Source organism: Lissotriton vulgaris, chromosome 1_2 (genome assembly GCF_964263255.1).
Source record: "Lissotriton vulgaris chromosome 1_2, aLisVul1.2, whole genome shotgun sequence".
In the NCBI taxonomy this organism is placed as follows: domain Eukaryota; kingdom Metazoa; phylum Chordata; class Amphibia; order Caudata; family Salamandridae; genus Lissotriton; species Lissotriton vulgaris.
This window is the reverse complement of record NC_141686.1, coordinates 127,525,611-127,539,890: the sequence shown is the minus strand read 5'-3', so window position 1 is coordinate 127,539,890 and position 14,280 is coordinate 127,525,611. Positions and strand designations below refer to the sequence as shown.

Here is a 14,280-nt window from a genome sequence, read left to right as displayed (position 1 = left end):
TGAGGGCTTGTATGGATGTGTGAATGGGTATGTAAGTGATTGTGTGGGTGAGTAACTGGGTGTGTGAATGCTTGTATGGGTGAATGAGTGGTTGTGTTGAGAGGCTGTATGGGTGAGGGACTGAGTGGGTTTGTGAGTGACTGTCGGTAAATAAGTGGGTGTGTGAGTAGTTGTATGGCTGAGTGTGTGGCTGTGTGAGTAGCTGTATGGGTAAGTGACTGGTTGTATGAATAGCTGTATGGGTGAGTGAATGGTTGTGTGAGTGGCTGTATGAGTGAGTGTGTGTGAGGCTCTACGGAGGAGTGGGTACCAATGTCAGGGGGAGATTTATTACAGGGCAGGAGGGGTCAGCCTGCTCTGGGGTGACCGTGAGAGAGAACTAGGGACAAAGGGACACCTTAATTTGTACCCGGTTGTGCAGGAACCCTTGCTCTAAAAATAGAGAAAAACAGATATATGAGCAGTGGAAACCGAGGCTGAAAGTTTAACAGGTTTATTATGAAGGTGCAACTTCTAAAAAATGCATTTACAGCATGAGAAATCACATAAAGATTTAGTCCAGCGCTCAGCATTCACTGTAAGTCGCATAGACCAGTTTGATTATACTAAATACAGTTTCCTGATTGAGAGTGAGTATATACTTATAAGCAAATGTAGGTTTTGAGGTAGATTACTTACAAAAGGTGAAGTACATTTCATTGAGATAACTCATGGAATACAAAGTACATATTATTGGAACACTCACAGTACCTTATAAGTGAGATGTCCTGCAATTACAATAGAAAAGCATGAAATGCTATTAAAGTTGACACAAGTTTAGAGAACATTTGCAGATATAGATTTCCTTATTAAAAAGCAGCTAAAATACAATACAGGTAAAATATATATACATGAAGTACAAAACACTTAAACAAGACAAGGGCCCTTGGAGACAACTGGCAGCCTGAATACCTACAAACAGACGAGGAGTTGTCCGAAGATATTCCTGCGGACCTCCTTTTTATTTGTTTCAGGGCGTGAGAAGCCTATGTCACGTCATCTCACGCCATCTCGTACCATATGTCCTTCCTTCGTCACCTACAGCCTGGCCTGTACCTTTCCCATCCATACGCTCAAATGTAGCCCCATTCCTGTAAATGCGACACGTACACTTGTCTAGACTTAAGGTCGTGCCTTGTTGACTGGAAGATTGTCATAAATTCTGCTTGGGCGGCAGAATAGGCAGAAAAGTGTTATTATTGCGCAAAAGAATTCTATTTATGCATGTATGTACCAGTCTGTAATGCTTGTCGCCACATTTATCACTCAAGCTTGGCGTAGCTGCGGCGGGAACTTCCCTTTTTCTCATGCACAGCCTTAGGTGGCGGTCCGGGGTGTGTTTAAAGAATAGATGGGAAGTTGAACTTTAACGTTAGTGAACTTAGCACACAGTAGGGTGGGGGCTGAAACAGGAGTGCGGAACCTTGCAGACAAGTGAGCCTGAGTGAAGCTTGGGTCAGACCTGCTTTCTGATTAAACTAAGAGAAAATGGCAGCACTCTGGTCAACGTAACTGAGGCCGATAACTTTCAAGCAGCAGGGCCTACACAGGGGTTAATGCTGGCTAAGCGATAAGAATATCCCAGGATATTCATATAGTAAAATCTTCCCCTCTATCATTCCCCCGTCTTGTTCATATTATGGAATATCATTGAACATCATTCGAACTGCATATTTAGCTGGCGCTGGGGGGAGGGGCCATTGTGGGTCATGAAGAGGTGGCTCTTCAGTGTTCGGGGCAGTTGCTAAGGCCTCATGTGGCCCCCCTAGTTTGTCACGCATTGCCTCATAGGGATGTACCAAGTCTCTTCCTGAGGGAAGCGATGGGGTTCTATGCACCTGGGCCTGGTACTGACTATCTATAGGAACTTTTAATGTGCGAGAGTCATCATTGCCACCTCTCCCTCATCTCTTTGTCCCCTGCGTATCCCTGTGTATGCATCTGAGTCTGCATAGTTCATCCCTATTACCTTAGAACTGAATCTCTTAACACAGTGTATGGGTATCTGTGTCCCAAAACAAAACAACAGCAGCACACAAAAAATAGGCATTAAAAATGTAAGTACGGAGGCGTGGCCAAGATGGCGGGCTGAGAGGACGCACTTGCCGAGAGCTCCCGGACCCCTGAAACCCTGCACCGCTCGCAGCCGCCGATTCCCCCCCGGATCGAGCGGTGACTGTGCCTGGTGACCCCGGCGGTGGTGTGGTGCGGTCGGCGAGCCTTGGGTGTCCCGCCAAGGGTGCGATTCCGCTTGAGATAGCCTGGGGCGGAACCCGCTGGTCGGCTTGTGTGCAGCCCGAAGGCCGCGAGACCTTCAGGCTTGGGGTCTCGACGGTGTGATCTGCCGACTGTGAGTGGCCTGCCGGAGTGCCTGCGCTGCGGTGTCCGAGTGGGTGCCGCGGAGGACTTCGCCGGCGGAGCGGAGCCGAACGGCGGAAGACGACGGAGGCGTAGCCGGCCTCCGATTACTACGCAAGTCCGGGGCTCGAAAACGCTTGCTTCGAGCAGCCGCTCCGACCCAACCTTGGTCGTGGTGGAGTGGTGCCGCGCCTCCGGAGCATTTATTCATCCAGACGAGCCGGCCCCGGCTGCCCGAGCCTGCCCTCCGGCTGTGTGTATCACCATAGGACTCGTGACGGAGGTAGGCCTCGTTCCTTGGGCGTTGGCCCATTGACTGTAACGGGCGGCCATTTTGGGAACCACGGACAGACCGCCTAGTCCTGAACGGGGCCTCTGCGTAGCGGTCCTTCCTGGCTGACGAATAGCTGCCCTGGCCCTAGTAGCCCCTTCGCTAAACAGCGGCCATCGGTGACTCCAGCACCGCTAGGATGTCGAACGCCAGGGGCCAAAGGAGAGGCGACCGAACTTTGCCGGACATGTTGGGACGCGGTGCCCTACGCAGCGGAGGGAGTCAGGCCGCCCCGAACTCCCCGGCCTCTTCCAGAGGCGCTAAAGGCGGGGAGCCCCCAGTGACACGATCGTTCCTGGAGTCGTTGTTTAGCTCCTTAAGGGAGGATTTTCAGACTTTGAAGCAGGAGGTGGCCGGGGAGGTCCGTGAGGTACGGAGAGAGGTGGACTCCCTGGGGGAGCGAGTCAACACTGTGGAGGAGGCCGGTCATTCCAGGGATGAGGAGATCACCCACATGCAGCAGGAGGTCCTGCGGCTGCGGGAGCAACAGATTGAGCTGCAGGCCCACGCCGAAGACCTCGAAAATCGGTCCAGGCGGAACAACATCAGGGTCCGGGGCGTCCCGTCCGGCGAAGAGGGTGAAGACGTGACCGCCTACCTGGAGGCCCTCTTCCGTGCAATTTTGGGGGAGTCAGAGGACTTTCAAGTCCGCATCGACAGGGCACACCGGGTGGGCCGCCCTCGCAGAGCCACGGCGCCCCCCCGGACATTCTGGCTTTTCTACCGGACTTCCCCCTGAAGGAGCGGATCCTCCGCGAGGCGCGGCGGCAGCAGCCTTTCCGCTTCAGAGACCACCCGGTGGCCCTCTATCAGGACTTATCTACGGTCACGCTGCAGAAGAGAAAATCCTTTAAAATCGCCACGGACTTCCTTCGGGAGCATGAAACGCAGTACTCTTGGGGGCACCCCTTCCGCTTGATTTTCCGGTGGAACGGGACATTGCACCAGCTCCGGTCCCTCCAGGATGTCTGCGCAGTATTGGGTATCACTGCATCGGATACAGACACCCCGACGCCGCGCCGCAGACGAAGCACTCGGGACGGATGGCAGCAGGCCGGGGAGAGGCGCTCCCCGCCACCGGAGCGGCCTGACTCGCCCACGATTCGGGCGGACATGTCGAGCGCCATCCAGGAGGCCTCCAGAGCAACGGCGAACAGTGAAGTGGCCTTGACGGCCTGAACTTACTCCGGGGGGAGTCTACATTAGCCTTTCATTATTGCAGGTGCGGGGGTTCTGGGGGTAGGGAGGGACGGGAAGGCGGGTGCAGGTGGTGGTGGCTGGACATCCACTAGATCGACTTTCCACGGCCTTGTCCGATAAGGACCGGACTGGGACAATGACTTCTTTGAATGGCTTGAGAAGCGGGGAGTGGGAATGGGAATTGCAGGGGGGTGTTTCGAGTTTGGGGGGTTGTTGGGGGGCTGGGAGTTGGGGGCGGTTTGGAGCTGGGTGTGTGCAGTTCCGGGGGAAGGGGGGGTCCACTTAGTTGGGGGGTTTTGGGGTTTGGGGACTGTACTGTGCCGTAGGGAAGTTTGCTTTCGCTGTGTGCTGAGGTTTCTTGAAGTGGCCTCTGTGCTTCGCCTGCTGGGCTTTGCCCACCTTCATGTGCGTTTCAGGGGTTCCCCTCCTTGATGGCTCTTAAAGTTGTTACTCTGAATGTGAAAGGGCTGAATAACCCGGTTAAAAGGAGGGCAGTACTGTCTCTGTTGGAGAACTCTCAGGCTGACATCTGCCTACTGCAGGAAACCCATCTGCTGGCCAAGGATTGTCCCAGAATGCGTACCCCCAAGTTCCCCACGCAGCTTTTTTCCTCCAGCGCTTCTAAAACGGCAGGGGTGGCACTTCTGTTTTCTAGGGGGTTCAGGGGGGAGATCTTGCAAAAGGTAGCGGAACAGAAAGGGAGACTTCTGGCATATAGGATCAAGGTGGGGGGCTTGGTGATGACTGTAGGCTCTATATACGGCCCCAATGACTATCAGGATCAATTTTTGCACAGGGCGTTGGAAGACGTGGCGTCCACCTCTGATAGGCACATAGTGTTAGGGGAGGATTTGAATCTGGTCTTTGACGCAACTCTGGACAGGTCTGTGCAACGGCGCCACCAGTTGGGAGAGCTTTCGGGCTCGGTTCGTACCCGACTTGAGGAGCTGGACTTGCATGACATGTGGCGCCGCCTCCACCCTGCGACCCGCGCGTACTCCTATTTCTCTCACGCACACAAGTCCTACGCGCGACTGGATCATCTACTTGTGACTGGCCCGATGCTCGCACTGGCCTCGAATGCCGACATAGGGGTCCTCTCTCTTTCCGACCATGCGCCGGTGGAGGGTACTTTCAATGTACCCCCAGTGGCTCGCCCGAGAGGGGTTTGGCGTCTTCGGGACACGCTATTGCACAGGCATTCGACGGTGCAACAGATTCGCGCGGCCATTGCGGACTTCCAGCACGTAAACGATAACGACGACACCTCCCGTGCGACGCAGTGGGCTGCCCTGAAGGCCGTGCTCCAGGGCGAATTTATCGCTATCTCCTCGGCGGAGAACAAGGATCGCCAGCTCAAACGGGACGAGCTTACCCGGCAGGTGCGGGAGCTGGAGCAGGTCCATCATAGAACGGGAGCCCCTAGAGTCTGGAGGCAACTGAAAGCCGCCAGGAAACTCTTGTCTGCTCTTGACATGGACCGGGCTGAGTACGCGATGCTTCGTCTGAAGCACAAGTATTACACCGGTGGCGACAGGTGTGGCCGGCTCTTGGCCAACAAGCTTAGAGTGCAACATCAACAGCACTGAGTGAAGGAGCTGGTTACCCCTACCGGAGGTTCAGTCACGGAGGATGAGCAGATTGCGGACGTTTTCCGTAGTTTTTACGCTGACCTCTACACTGGCGAGGCCCCCTCCGCCCGCGCGGAGGCGGACTATCTGGAATCGGTGCCGCTCCCGTCGTTGACGCCGGATCAGGCCCAGTATCTGGAGCGGGAGATCCGTATCGAGGAGGTGGTCACGGCGATTTCCCGGCTTAAACCGGGTAAGGCCCCGGGACCGGATGGCTTCATCCCTCTTTTTTACAAGACCTTCTGTCAGGAGCTGGCGCCTCTGTTGACCCGCCTCTTCAATACATTCTCGGAGCCGGGTGCCATTCCCCCCGAATTTCTCCAGGCCACGGTCTCCGTGATTCGGAAACCGGGCAAGGACCGGACTGCCTGTGGATACTACCGCCCTATCTCGCTGCTGAACGTGGACCTGAAAGTTTTCACTAGCATACTGGCGGCACGTCTGGCACTTCATCTCCCGGGCATGGTCGACTCGGATCAAGCCGGCTTCGTGCCAGGCAGGCAGACGGTGGACAACACGAAGAGGGTGACTCATATTCTTGAGAAGGCCTCCAGGATCCCCGGGGAAAGATTGCTCCTCTCCATAGACGCGGAGAAGGCTTTTGACAGAGTGCTCTGGCCCTACCTAGAGAAGGTCCTGAGCAAGTTCGGGGATGGCGAGAAGTTCCGGCACCTGATTTTCAACTGCTACCGGTTTCCGTCCGCGGTGGTCCGAGTGAACGGGGGCAGCTCCCGACCCTTTCCTATAGAACGGGGTCCACGACAGGGATGTCCACTGTCCCCTTTGCTCTTTGCTCTTTATATGGAGCTGTTTGCCCAAAGGGTTCGACAGAACCCCGATATCATCGGGGTCAGGATGGGAGAGTTTCACCACGCGATTAGCCTCTATGCGGATGACGTCATTTTGACGCTCGATGACCCACGGAGGTCACTACGGCTTGTATCGCGGAATTGGACCTCTTTGCCGCGGTGGCGGGCTTCAAGGTGAATCTCGGGAAATCTGCTGCCCTCGATATTTCGCTTACCGGCGCCACCAGGGCTGAGTTGCAGAGGCTTTTTCCTTTGAGCTGGTCCGGGGACCGGATTCCGTACCTGGGGATCCTTTTGGCGCCCTCCCTCCCCGCGATGGTCACGGCCAATTACGCGGCTTTGAGTACGAAAATCAGAGAGGAATTGGCTCGGTGGTATAAGGGCACATTATCACTGCTGGGTAGGGTGGCCGCAGTGAAGATGACCCTACTACCTCAGGTACTATACCTGTTTCGGGCGCTCCCGCTACAGCCCCCCACAGGGTGGCTCGCGGAGACTCAATCGGCTATTGCACGTTTTGTGTGGCAGGGCCGTAGACCACGGATCAAAAGGAACATAGCTACGTTGGCGCCTGAATCTGGAGGGCTAGGGATACCTGACTTACGGAAATATTTCCAGGCCGCCCAATTGCGCTATCTGGTGGAGTGGAGCCGGTGGGAATCCGATAAACACTGGCTGTTTCAGGACCAGGCGGTAGCAGGCAGAACGCTACAGGAGGTGCCTTTCTTGAGACGGGCTCATCGGCCCCCTAACCTTTACGCCTCTTTTGTGACGCGTGTCCCACTTCGGGTGTGGGACTCAGTGGCCACTAGGCACAAACTCACTACCTTTCCCTCTCCCTTCACGCCGCTGATTGGCAATCCGGACTTTGGCCCGGGAACGGAGCCTGGCGCATACGACTGCTGGCGGGCGGCCCGCTGTTGCACTTTGTATCACTTGTATGGCCCAGAGGGTGTCATCCCCTTCCAGGACTTACGGCGAGATTATGGCCTCCCCGAGACGGAGCGCATGCGGTATATGCAGGAGCGCCACTGGGCGCTACAGTCTCAAGTGCGCGAAAAGGCGGACCGGGAGATCACGGTGTACGAGCGTTGGCTAGTCACTCGCACGTTGGACGCTAAGCTTATCTCCGACTTGTACAAGATGCTGCAGCCCCCCCCCTTTCACTTTCACAACCCGGGTCGGGAGCGCTGGGAACGGGAGCTCGGACGAGTGTTGAGTCATACTGAATGGGATCACATCTCCTACCGCTCACGCCACTCTGCCTATCACACGGGGCTCACGGAGACCTTCACCAAAATTTCGACCTATTGGTATCGCACTCCTGAGAAATTACATGAGATAGATAGGTCAATACCAGGGACGTGCTGGCGTAACTGTGGCCAAAACGGCACGCTTACTCATATTTTGTGGGACTGTCCCCTTTTGGCATCTTATTGGGAGGAGGTCCTCAGCGAGGTTGACAAATGTTTCGAGATAGAGCTGCCCCGGTTCCCTGCCTCCGTCCTATTGGGATTGCCGAATGGGTTGATGTACCCTCTCAGGTCTAAAAGGGGTAGACAGATTGCGATAGCTTTGGGGTCGGTGGTGCAAAACATACTCATACACTGGCGCTCCACCACGCTCCCCACCGTTGTCGGCTGGCTGCACAGATTATGGCATGTCCTTGGCATGGAAAAAATGTCCTTAGTGGCGGCGGGGGATGTAGATGCTTTTGAGGAGCTGTGGGCGCCTTTTCATAGTCTGTTGTGTTCTGAATTCAGGGAGATCACCTGCCCCAGGTATCTCAGGCTGTTACGGCTGACACCGCCGCCGGACCCGCCTGTTTGATTGGCCAGGGCTGGCATCTGGTAGCGGAGCCAACTGGAGGGTTGATACGAGGGGAGAGCAGATGGTCACTGGCACAGTACAGGGGGTGGGTCGGGGTGTGGGAGTTGGGGGGTTTGTTGGTTGGGTAGGATATGGAGCAGGAATGTTTCCCTGCCCTTTTTCCCCTTTTCCTTTCTCCCTTCCTCCCCCTTCCCCTCCCCCCCCCTCCTTTTTCCCCCTTTTTCTTTTTTGTCTTTAGCCACAGGCACGCAAGCTGTGTTTCCACGCTGGATGGTGCCCACTGAGGCAACAGAATTGCTTTGATGTATCTCATGTAACGTACGCATTGATTGTGGGGCACCTGTGGTTTTCTTTTTCATGTCCTTGTTGTTTCCTTCTTTACCCTGCTTCAATAAAATACTTTAAACCTAAAAATGTAAGTACTGCAGACAGCCATGAAGGCATCCAGTTCAAATGGAACCAGTCACTTAAGACATCTGCTTGAGCACCTCCCTCATCATGCATCTCTTTCCCCAGATTGTCCAAATCCTCGATGGCCTTCATAAGTGTTCCATTTTCTGCATCATTGGCCAGGATGAAAGTACAGCAGGACCTCTTTTCCATCTTGGCGCACACACCACCATTCATTGCTGTTAGCTGGTCTAGAACGTATCTATGCTCTAGAACCATGAGTCGTAGGGGTCGTAGTTCTTCTTTCACGGCGTTGAACCCATCACGGGTGTTGTTAACAAGCTGCATCAGTTCATATCTGGTCACCTGCAGCCAGCATGCATTGGCTTTGGTCTGGAACAGGGGGATAATGCCCCCGAAGAAAGTTTCGGCATCGTTGAAAAGGCGGAATTCCTGTGGAATTTGGTGAAACGGACCATCTGAGAAATATTTCATTACTTCTCTTTTCCGGTGGTGGAGCAGGGTGACATCACCTGCCATTGGGTGTGCATAGATGTGGGAAATGTTTGCTGCTGGAACGACCAGATGCAGTTCATGCATCGTCACGATGGAACAGAGTGCTTGCCAGTGGGGGGGTAACTGCAGGTAGATGTGCTCCCTGCAGGCCCAATAGATGTCCATGAGACTGGAGGAGCCGTACTGAAGGTCCAAATTGTATAGTGTGCTGCTGCAATTTGTATTTCGACCCACAGGAACTGTTCCGTTACCTAGGAAGCAAAGGAGAGGAGACTTTAGCTTGTATGCTCTTTTTGGTTTGTATGTTGTTCCCTCATTGAAAGTGTATCTTCTAGTATCTTGTGCCCATATCTCAGCACACTCCCTCCCACATCCTCATTGGTGTCATGTGTGTGTTCTTGACCTACAATTGGGCTACCTAAGGAGGCTGCCTTACATACTAAGTCATGTGGGCCATTCCTCTTGCTATTAAAATAAATATTAGCCTTTACGTGCAAAATTGGTCTCCACTGACAAGGGCATGTGTAATGTGTATGGTTAGCTTGTTGATATTCGGGTGAGTGGCATTTTGATGGGGGCATAGGGAAGGTGAAGTACCCTTGCTTCTTAAAGTGATACTCAAAAACCTGCATTGTGTCGGCAGACACTTTTATATCACGGTAAACCTCCATTCTCCTTTCAAATTCCACTGGATCAGAAACAAACGTAAATGTGACATACTTGTCATCCCACTCAGTCACGTTTACAAATGCCTCATTAATCACGGCTGACTGGAGCTGTATCTGACCATGTATGCGGCAAAGAAACAGGTGTAAGAGGCATTTGGCAGTGGGCGGTGGTATCTCTTTTGGAAAGAGCAATTTATCTGCTCCTACAGCATGTAGAATGTGTGAACACACAAAGCAGGACTCATTTGTGACTTTTCTTCCAACCTCCCTCATGTCTCTGTACCACATGTTATCTAATAGTGCGTTGTGAATCCCATTATCCTCTGCTGACGTACTAGGGCGCTGGGAGTGAAAATCAGGCATAGAGTGCTGTTCAAAGGTGTACACAACTGTGTCTTGGAGATTACTAACCCAGTCTGAGATTTGCACAATTTGCTTCTCCTTATGTTGGGTACGTGGGGTATATCTCCTTGGCACTTTATTGCGACCCATTTTATACCTGAAGCTTCGTTTATTCTGGCGGGAACGTCTAGGGACACCTTGCCCAGGGGCACTCAAGGTGGGGTCTGTAGGGGGGGTGGAAGGTATCAAGGTGGGCACAGGGGTGGCGTAGCTATTGCTTGTGCATATCTCATCTAGTATGTTACCAGGAAGCGTTTTGGGCACGTGGTGTCCTGTCGAGGTGGTAGGCCCAACATTGCTAAAGCTAGCTTTCTCTCTCTCTGATTGTACTGTAAACCAGTGGAATACAGCCATTGAAACAACAAACATAACAAACAATATAATAGTAACTGTACACATCTTTTTAACTAAAATCTTGGTAGGAGGCGTTGGTCTGTTGCTGTCTCTTAGTCCATTAGCCCTCATGCGATCTCCATATTCCCGGTCCTGGATGGTCATCGGAAATAGGATGCCCTCCTTTCGGTTAAAGTTCAGATCTTTGATGGTGCCGGGTGGATCCTCACGTGGCTCCGATGAACCCATGCCTTGCGTTCAGCTATTCGGACAGCAGTAGGTGAAGAGTCAATGACTTGGAATGGTCCCTCGTACTTGGGGTCTCTCCACTTCCGTACTTGCTTCTTTATGAATACTTGTGTACCAGGGTGGATAGGTGAAAGTTCATCAGAAATGGCGCTGGTTTTGTTCTTTGTCTTTGATATCTGAATAGAAAGAAACCTAGCAGCACGAGTTAGGGCACACAAATAATCAAATAATTCAGCTTTCACAATTTCTGAAGATGCTTCATTGTCAACTTTAGGTCTGGTGGAAGGAACAACCATATTCATTGTGGAGAAGTGTGGCTCAATGGTTAGAGCAGGCAGACCCTGAAGCAGAGGTCAGACCCGGGACCAGGGTTCAATTCCCGACGCGGCAGGGTCTTGAGCTCAAATGTCCACGGACTCGATAATTCTCGCTTCGGTGCCTGACCTAATCATGGGTTCACACTCTGCAACTCTGGGCATTAAGCTTGCTTAATCTCCACAACGGCCCCCCGCAGCGGGATGCCTGGCTTTCACCTTGGGGATGCCCTGTAGCGGCTATCTCACAGGGAAAAGCCAGGACGGGTTCCCAAGGCAAGCGCTTAGAGACCCCTGGGTGATAAGCGCTATATAATTCCAACATACAATACAATACAATACAATCTGCCAGTGACAAGCTGGTGAGGTGAGAGGTGGTGATCAGAAATGGGACTGTTCGTGAGTGAAAACAGAGCGATGGGAACGCAATTAAGCCACTTTTTTCCAATTGTGGCACTTATTTTGCTGATCTTGACTTTGAGCAGGCCGTTGAGGCGCTCACAAATGCCATTGCTTTGGGGGTGATAGGCTAAAGTCAACTTATGCTTTAATCCTAGCATTGTTGCAATTGTGTCAAAAATGGCGTTTGATAAATGGCTGCCATTGTCACTGCGAATGGAATCTGGTATTCCCCACCGACATATGACCTCACGAAGCAGGAAGGTAGCTGCGGTCTTTGCGTCACAATGGACACATGGTCCAGCCTCAATCCATCGTGAAAAAGGACACACTACCACAATGAGGTATCGGTAATTCTGGCATCTGTCAATCATGTTTACATAGTCAATGTGGAGCTCTCTAAAAGGACCCTTGGGCCTTGGTGTTGTTGATGCAACTGTTTTCAGAGCTGGATTAGGGGAATACTGTTGACAAATGAGGCACTGATGAACAAAGAGTTGTATATGCTCATATGCATTTGGGATGAACCACTCTGACTGTAAAGTTGTGGACATGATATCACGAGGGACATGTGTAGGAAAGTGTAACTGAGTGAGTGCTATTTGCAAAAGGGCTTGTGGCATGACAGGCTTTCCTGTCATTGTCTGTCTGTAAATAAAATCTGAAGCATCCTGTTGTATTCCCCTCTTCTTCCATAACTCTTTTTCTTCAAGTGAGGTACTTTCCTGTAACTCTCTGAGGTGCAGTTGTGCAATGATGTCATATTGCTGTGTATCATCAATGGTGTATGGAAGTGTTGGATCAGGTGTATATGAGAGTGGCGACTCACTTGGGTCCTTAACTGTATTCTGTGTGCCTTCCTGCACTGCTGAGGGTGCATCTTCGGCAAGCAGAAAGGGGGCAAAGTCATTTTGTTCTGGGGGTTGTACAGTTCTGGGCCCTCGTGCTGCTTCTTTTGCAGCCCAATCTACCATGGCATTTCCTCTGGACACGAAATCTTGGCCATTTGTATGTGCAGCACATTTCACTACAGCTACCTCTGTTGGCAGTAACAAAGAATCTATTAGTTCCTCAAGTAACTGTTTGTGCATCACAGGCGTGCCATCTGTTTTACGAAATCCACGCCTTTTCCATCTCAAGATGCTGGAATGTGCTGTTGTGGTGACATAAGCAGAATCAGAATATACAGTAATTCTTTCATCAGCTCCATGTTTGAGGGCTGCAATCAGTGCCACTAATTCTGCTGCTTGCGCTGAGTAATGCGGTAGTAATGCTATCTGCTGTACAATGCCTAGAGAGTCTGAGGAGTTATTCTGTTGTGCTCTGACTACTGCAGCTCCTGTGTATCTTATCCCTGTCTCTTGATCAATGGTGGAAGAACCATCGACAAAGTAAATTGTACTGTCTGGTAATGGGTCCTCTTTTGCTGTTCCTGACTCATCTGGGCAGTATGTGTCATCATCATCGGTGGTAATAGGATGGGCAAAGAATGTGGCAGGATTCACAGTGTGACATTTAACAACCTTCAGGGATGGTAATGACAGTATGACTTCGTATCCTGACACTCTTTGTGTGGTACGGGGGTTTTTTGCTTTTTGTATTATTGCAAAGACAGTATGCTCAGTGTAAAGTGTCAGAGGGGAGCCCATAACTATGGGGGTCCTTTTCTCAACAGCGAATGCAGCTGTTGATAAAGCCGGCTCACAAGGATAATGGCCTTTCATTACTGAGTCTAACATGCCGCTGAAGTATGCAATTGGTTTGTGGCCCATGGGGTATTTTTGGGTAAGTACTGCTGTCCTGACCTGTCCATTGCAGTGAGTGAACAGATAGAATTCCTTTGCATAGTCGGGAGAGCCTAACACTGGTGCATTTGTAATTTCATCTTTCAATTTTGTGAAGGCAGATGTCATTTCAGGTGTCCACTCAATCTTGTTATGCCTGTCTTTAGCCGTTTTGACAGCTTTCAGGAGTGGTGAAGTTACTGTAGAATAATCAAAGACCCACTGTCTGATGTAGTTCACTAGTCCTAGGAACTTTTGCATGTCTTTGACTGTCTGTGGTTCTGGAGTCTTTCTTATTACTTCTACTCTTCCTGGGGTAACTCTCCTTCCTGATGCTGAAATCATTTGACCTAGGTACTGCACTTCCTCCTGACAGTATTGCAGTTTTTGTTTGTCCACTTTGTATCCTCTCTGTGCTAATGTTGTAAGCAGAGAAATTGTGTCTTTTCTGCACTCTTGCTCTGTTGCGCTGCAGAGGAGTATGTCATCGACATATTGCAGTAGAGTGCTGTCACATTGGAAATTTGATAAATCATCTTTGACAACTCTGTTGAACACACTGGGGGACTCACAGTAGCCTTGAGGCAGTCTTTTATATGAAAATTGCCTATTTTTTAATGTAAATGCGAATAAAAACTGTCTGTCAGCATGCAGTGGCACACTGAAAAAGGCATTTTTCAGGTCAATGACCGAAAAGTACATTGTATTGGGTGGGATGTTAGTAAAGATCAGTGAAGGGTCAGGGACAATGGGAAACTCTGGTACCACTATGCTGTTAATCGAGCGAAGATCATGAACTAGCCTCCATTGATTTGTTTGTTGTTTGCGTACAGGAAAAAGACACGTGTTACAAGGTGAGATACAAGGATATATCACACCTTGATCTAGCAATGCTTGTATGGTAGGGGCAATTCCTTCTTCTGCTTCTTTGGACAAGGGGTACTGGCACACTCTGGGGAGAATGGCGCCTTCTTTCAGTGTTTCTCTGAATGGTGGAGCTGATCGAATTAGCCCCACATCATTGGGA

General features: G+C 51.4%; 1 pseudogene; it reads right to left on the bottom strand.

Moving 5' to 3' along the window:
* Nucleotides 1–379: 379 nt before the first annotated feature.
* Nucleotides 380–10,060, bottom strand: LOC147734679 (uncharacterized; annotated as a pseudogene).
* Between the last annotated feature and the right edge of the window lie 4,220 nt (nucleotides 10,061–14,280).